Here is a 6287-nt window from a genome sequence, read left to right as displayed (position 1 = left end):
GAAGATGATTCCAGCATTAATTTCATTGTGCTTATGCTCATTTTGAAGATTTTGACATTTTCACCTTAAGTGTACAATCAGGGGCTGAAAACGCGTTTAAAGCAATAAAAAGTTCATTTTGGCTCTCACACCTAAACTAAACGTTGTAGACTCAAAATTTTTGCTGTATTTAGTGTATTCTAGCATCCTGAAGATGATTCCAGCATTAATTTCATTGTGCTTATGCTCATTTTTAAGATTTTGACATTTTCACCTAAAGTGCACAATCAGGCTGAAAACGCGTTTAAAGCAATAAAAAGTTCATTTTGGCTCTCACACCTAAACTAAACGTTGTAGACTCAAAATTTTTGCTGTATTTAGTGTATTCTAGCATCCTGAAGATGATTCCAGCATTAATTTCATTGTGCTTATGCTCATTTTGAAGATTTTGACATTTTCACCTAAAGTGCACAATCAGGCTGAAAACGCATTTAAAGCCATAAAAAGTTCATTTTGGCTCTCACACCTAAACAAAACGTTGTAGACTCAACATTTTTGCTGTATTTAGTGTATTCTAGCATCCTGAAGATGATTCCAGCATTAATTTCATTGTGCTTATGCTCATTTTTAAGATTTTGACATTTTCACCTTAAGTGTACAATCAGGGGCTGAAAACGCGTTTAAAGCAATAAAAAGTTCATTTTGGCTCTCACACCTAAACTAAACGTTGTAGACTCAAAATTTTTGCTGTATTTAGTGTATTCTAGCATCCTGAAGATGATTCCAGCATTAATTTCATTGTGCTTATGCTCATTTTTAAGATTTTGACATTTTCACCTAAAGTGCACAATCAGGCTGAAAACGCATTTAAAGCAATAAAAAGTTCATTTTGGCACACAAACCTAAACTAAACGTTGTAGACTCAAAATTGTTGCTGTATTTAGTGTATTCTAGCATCCTGAAGATGATTCCAGCATTTATTTCATTGTGCTTATGCTCATTTTGAAGATTTGGACATTTTCACCTTAAGTGTACAATCAGGGGCTGAAAACGCGTTTAAAGCAATAAAAAGTTCATTTTGGCTCTCACACCTAAACTAAACGTTGTAGACTCAAAATTTTTGCTGTATTTAGTGTATTCTAGCATCCTGAAGATGATTCCAGCATTAATTTCATTGTGCTTATGCTCATTTTTAAGATTTTGACATTTTCACCTAAAGTGCACAATCAGGCTGAAAACGCATTTAAAGCAATAAAAAGTTCATTTTTGCTCACAAACCTAAACTAAACGTTGTAGACTCCAAATTTTTGCTGTATTTAGTGTATTCTAGCATCCTGAAGATGATTCCAGCATTAATTTCATTGTGCTTATGCTCATTTTGAAGATTTTGACATTTTCACCTTAAGTGTACAATCAGGGGCTGAAAACGCGTTTAAAGCAATAAAAAGATCATTTTGGCTCTCACACCTAAACTAAACGTTGTAGACTCAAAATTTTTGTTGTATTTAGTGTATTCTAGCATCCTGAAGATGATTCCAGCATTAATTTCATTGTGCTTATGCTCATTTTGAAGATTTTGACATTTTCACCTAAAGTGTACAATCAGGCTGAAAACGCATTTAAAGCAATTAAAAGTTCATTTTGGCTCTCACACCTAAACTAAACGTTGTAGACTCAAAATTTTTGCTGTATTTAGTGTATTCTAGCATCCTGAAGATGATTCCAGCATTAATTTCATTGTGCTTATGCTCATTTTTAAGATTTTGACATTTTCACCTAAAGTGCACAATCATGCTGAAAACGCATTTAAAGCAATAAAAAGTTCATTTTGGCACACAAACCTAAACTAAACGTTGTAGACTCAAAATTTTTGCTGTATTTAGTGTATTCTAGCATCCTGAAGATGATTCCAGCATTAATTTCATTGTGCTTATGCTCATTTTGAAGATTTTGACATTTTCACCTTAAGTGGACAATCAGGGGCTGAAAACGCGTTTAAAGCAATAAAAAGTTCATTTTGGCTCTCACACCTAAACTAAACGTTGTAGACTCAAAATTTTTGCTGTATTTAGTGTATTCTAGGATCCGGAAGATGATTCCAGCATTAATTTCATAGTGCTTATGCTCATTTTTAAGATTTTGACATTTTCACCTAAAGTGCACAATCAGGCTGAAAACGCGTTTAAAGCAATAAAAAGTTCATTTTGGCTCTCACACCTAAACTAAACGTTGTAGACTCAAAATTTTTGCTGTATTTAGTGTATTCTAGCATCCTGAAGATGATTCCAGCATTAATTTCATTGTGCTTATGCTCATTTTTAAGATTTTGACATTTTCACCTAAAGTGCACAATCAGGCTGAAAACGCGTTTAAAGCAATAAAAAGTTCATTTTGGCTCTCACACCTAAACTAAACGTTGTAGACTCAAAATTTTTGCTGTATTTAGTGTATTCTAGCATCCTGAAGATGATTCCAGCATTAATTTCATTGTGCTTATGCTCATTTTGAAGATTTTGACATTTTCACCTAAAGTGCACAATCAGGCTGAAAACGCATTTAAAGCCATAAAAAGTTCATTTTGGCTCTCACACCTAAACAAAACGTTGTAGACTCAACATTTTTGCTGTATTTAGTGTATTCTAGCATCCTGAAGATGATTCCAGCATTAATTTCATTGTGCTTATGCTCATTTTGAAGATTTTGACATTTTCACCTTAAGTGTACAATCAGGGGCTGAAAACGCGTTTAAAGCAATAAAAAGTTCATTTTGGCTCTCACACCTAAACTAAACGTTGTAGACTCAAAATTTTTGCTGTATTTAGTGTATTCTAGCATCCTGAAGATGATTCCAGCATTAATTTCATTGTGCTTATGCTCATTTTTAAGATTTTGACATTTTCACCTAAAGTGCACAATATGGCTGAAAACGCGTTTAAAGCAATAAAAAGTTCATTTTGGCTCTCACACCTAAACTAAACGTTGTAGACTCAAAATTTTTGCTGTATTTAGTGTATTCTAGCATCCTGAAGATGATTCCATCATTAATTTCATTGTGCTTATGCTCATTTTGAAGATTTTGACATTTTCACCTTAAGTGTACAATCAGGGGCTGAAAACGCGTTTAAAGCAATAAAAAGTTCATTTTGGCTCTCACACCTAAACTAAACGTTGTAGACTCAAAATTTTTGCTGTATTTAGTGTATTCTAGCATCCTGAAGATGATTCCAGCATTAATTTCATTGTGCTTATGCTCATTTTGAAGATTTTGACATTTTCACCTTAAGTGTACAATCAGGGGCTGAAAACGCGTTTAAAGCAATAAAAAGTTCATTTTGGCTCTCACACCTAAACTAAACGTTGTAGACTCAAAATTTTTGCTGTATTTAGTGTATTCTAGCATCCTGAAGATGATTCCAGCATTAATTTCATTGTGCTTATGCTCATTTTTAAGATTTTGACATTTTCACCTAAAGTGCACAATCAGGCTGAAAACGCGTTTAAAGCAATAAAAAGTTCATTTTGGCTCTCACACCTAAACTAAACGTTGTAGACTCAAAATTTTTGCTGTATTTAGTGTATTCTAGCATCCTGAAGATGATTCCAGCATTAATTTCATTGTGCTTATGCTCATTTTGAAGATTTTGACATTTTCACCTAAAGTGCACAATCAGGCTGAAAACGCATTTAAAGCCATAAAAAGTTCATTTTGGCTCTCACACCTAAACAAAACGTTGTAGACTCAACATTTTTGCTGTATTTAGTGTATTCTAGCATCCTGAAGATGATTCCAGCATTAATTTCATTGTGCTTATGCTCATTTTTAAGATTTTGACATTTTCACCTTAAGTGTACAATCAGGGGCTGAAAACGCGTTTAAAGCAATAAAAAGTTCATTTTGGCTCTCACACCTAAACTAAACGTTGTAGACTCAAAATTTTTGCTGTATTTAGTGTATTCTAGCATCCTGAAGATGATTCCAGCATTAATTTCATTGTGCTTATGCTCATTTTTAAGATTTTGACATTTTCACCTAAAGTGCACAATCAGGCTGAAAACGCGTTTAAAGCAATAAAAAGTTCATTTTGGCTCTCACACCTAAACTAAACGTTGTAGACTCAAAATTTTTGCTGTATTTAGTGTATTCTAGCATCCTGAAGATGATTCCAGCATTAATTTCATTGTGCTTATGCTCATTTTGAAGATTTTGACATTTTCACCTTAAGTGTACAATCAGGGGCTGAAAACGCGTTTAAAGCAATAAAAAGTTCATTTTGGCTCTCACACCTAAACTAAACGTTGTAGACTCAAAATTTTTGCTGTATTTAGTGTATTCTAGCATCCTGAAGATGATTCCAGCATTAATTTCATTGTGCTTATGCTCATTTTGAAGATTTTGACATTTTCACCTTAAGTGTACAATCAGGGGCTGAAAACGCGTTTAAAGCAATAAAAAGTTCATTTTGGCTCTCACACCTAAACTAAACGTTGTAGACTCAAAATTTTTGCTGTATTTAGTGTATTCTAGCATCCTGAAGATGATTCCAGCATTAATTTCATTGTGCTTATGCTCATTTTTAAGATTTTGACATTTTCACCTAAAGTGCACAATCAGGCTGAAAACGTGTTTAAAGCAATAAAAAGTTCATTTTGGCTCTCACACCTAAACTAAACGTTGTAGACTCAAAATTTTTGCTGTATTTAGTGTATTCTAGCATCCTGAAGATGATTCCAGCATTAATTTCATTGTGCTTATGCTCATTTTGAAGATTTTGACATTTTCACCTTAAGTGTACAATCAGGGGCTGAAAACGCGTTTAAAGCAATAAAAAGTTCATTTTGGCTCTCACACCTAAACTAAACGTTGTAGACTCAAAATTTTTGCTGTATTTAGTGTATTCTAGCATCCTGAAGATGATTCCAGCATTAATTTCATTGTGCTTATGCTCATTTTGAAGATTTTGACATTTTCACCTTAAGTCTACAATCAGGGGCTGAAAACGCGTTTAAAGCAATAAAAAGTTCATTTTGGCTCTCACACCTAAACTAAACGTTGTAGACTCAAAATTTTTGCTGTATTTAGTGTATTCTAGCATCCTGAAGATGATTCCAGCATTAATTTCATTGTGCTTATGCTCATTTTTAAGATTTTGACATTTTCACCTAAAGTGCACAATCAGGCTGAAAACGCATTTAAAGCAATAAAAAGTTCATTTTTGCTCACAAACCTAAACTAAACGTTGTAGACTCCAAATTTTTGCTGTATTTAGTGTATTCTAGCATCCTGAAGATGATTCCAGCATTAATTTCATTGTGCTTATGCTCATTTTGAAGATTTTGACATTTTCACCTTAAGTGTACAATCAGGGGCTGAAAACGCGTTTAAAGCAATAAAAAGTTCATTTTGGCTCTCACACCTAAACTAAACGTTGTAGACTCAAAATTTTTGTTGTATTTAGTGTATTCTAGCATCCTGAAGATGATTCCAGCATTAATTTCATTGTGCTTATGCTCATTTTGAAGATTTTGACATTTTCACCTAAAGTGTACAATCAGGCTGAAAACGCATTTAAAGCAATAAAAAGTTCATTTTGGCTCTCACACCTAAACTAAACGTTGTAGACTCAAAATTTTTGCTGTATTTAGTGTATTCTAGCATCCTGAAGATGATTCCAGCATTAATTTCATTGTGCTTATGCTCATTTTTAAGATTTTGACATTTTCACCTAAAGTGCACAATCATGCTGAAAACGCATTTAAAGCAATAAAAAGTTCATTTTGGCACACAAACCTAAACTAAACGTTGTAGACTCAAAATTTTTGCTGTATTTAGTGTATTCTAGCATCCTGAAGATGATTCCAGCATTAATTTCATTGTGCTTATGCTCATTTTGAAGATTTTGACATTTTCACCTTAAGTGTACAATCAGGGGCTGAAAACGCGTTTAAAGCAATAAAAAGTTCATTTTGGCTCTCACACCTAAACTAAACGTTGTAGACTCAAAATTTTTGCTGTATTTAGTGTATTCTAGCATCCTGAAGATGATTCCAGCATTAATTTCATTGTGCTTATGCTCATTTTTAAGATTTTGACATTTTCACCTAAAGTGCACAATCAGGCTGAAAACGCGTTTAAAGCAATAAAAAGTTCATTTTGGCTCTCACACCTAAACTAAACGTTGTAGACTCAAAATTTTTGCTGTATTTAGTGTATTCTAGCATCCTGAAGATGATTCCAGCATTAATTTCATTGTGCTTATGCTCATTTTTAAGATTTTTACATTTTCACCTAAAGTGCACAATCAGGCTGA

The sequence above is a fragment of the Vanacampus margaritifer genome, unplaced genomic scaffold, assembly GCF_051991255.1.
Source record: "Vanacampus margaritifer isolate UIUO_Vmar unplaced genomic scaffold, RoL_Vmar_1.0 HiC_scaffold_22, whole genome shotgun sequence".
NCBI classification, from domain to species: domain Eukaryota; kingdom Metazoa; phylum Chordata; class Actinopteri; order Syngnathiformes; family Syngnathidae; genus Vanacampus; species Vanacampus margaritifer.
The sequence above is the reverse complement of the archived record's forward strand: the minus strand, read 5'-3'. Positions refer to the sequence as shown.